The sequence below is a fragment of the Solanum stenotomum genome, chromosome 5, assembly GCF_019186545.1.
Source record: "Solanum stenotomum isolate F172 chromosome 5, ASM1918654v1, whole genome shotgun sequence".
In the NCBI taxonomy this organism is placed as follows: domain Eukaryota; kingdom Viridiplantae; phylum Streptophyta; class Magnoliopsida; order Solanales; family Solanaceae; genus Solanum; species Solanum stenotomum.
Window position 1 is genome coordinate 11,744,868 of NC_064286.1, and position 467 is coordinate 11,745,334.

The window sequence follows — 467 nt, forward strand, 5'->3', positions numbered from 1 at the left end:
TTTTTAACATATCTTATGATAATATTTATTATTCTTTATACTTTGATTATTGTATTATATATTTTGCTATCTTTATTGTTTCTTTACTCTAGAATATTTTATCAAGCTTTTTATATTATTTTGTTATGATTTCTTTAATTTCGCTATTTTTTTCTTGATATATTTTTCCTTTAGTAGAAGATCTATAGAAAACAACATCTCTACCTCCAAAAGTAAGGTAAAGACACTCTACCCTCCCCCATATTATTTCATGTTCATGTGCTAATTATTTTAATTCCCAATTAAAGTGAATAATTATATTAGTACGTATAAATGTATCTCCTCCATTTTTTCATTCATCTGTCACTACAATTTTTCAGTCTTGCAATTTTCCTCTTAGGCCTAATAGTAGTCTATGATTTATATTTTTTTTGGTTTTATTATATCTATATATGTATATGGTGGAGTGTTAGTTGTCTAATAGATTA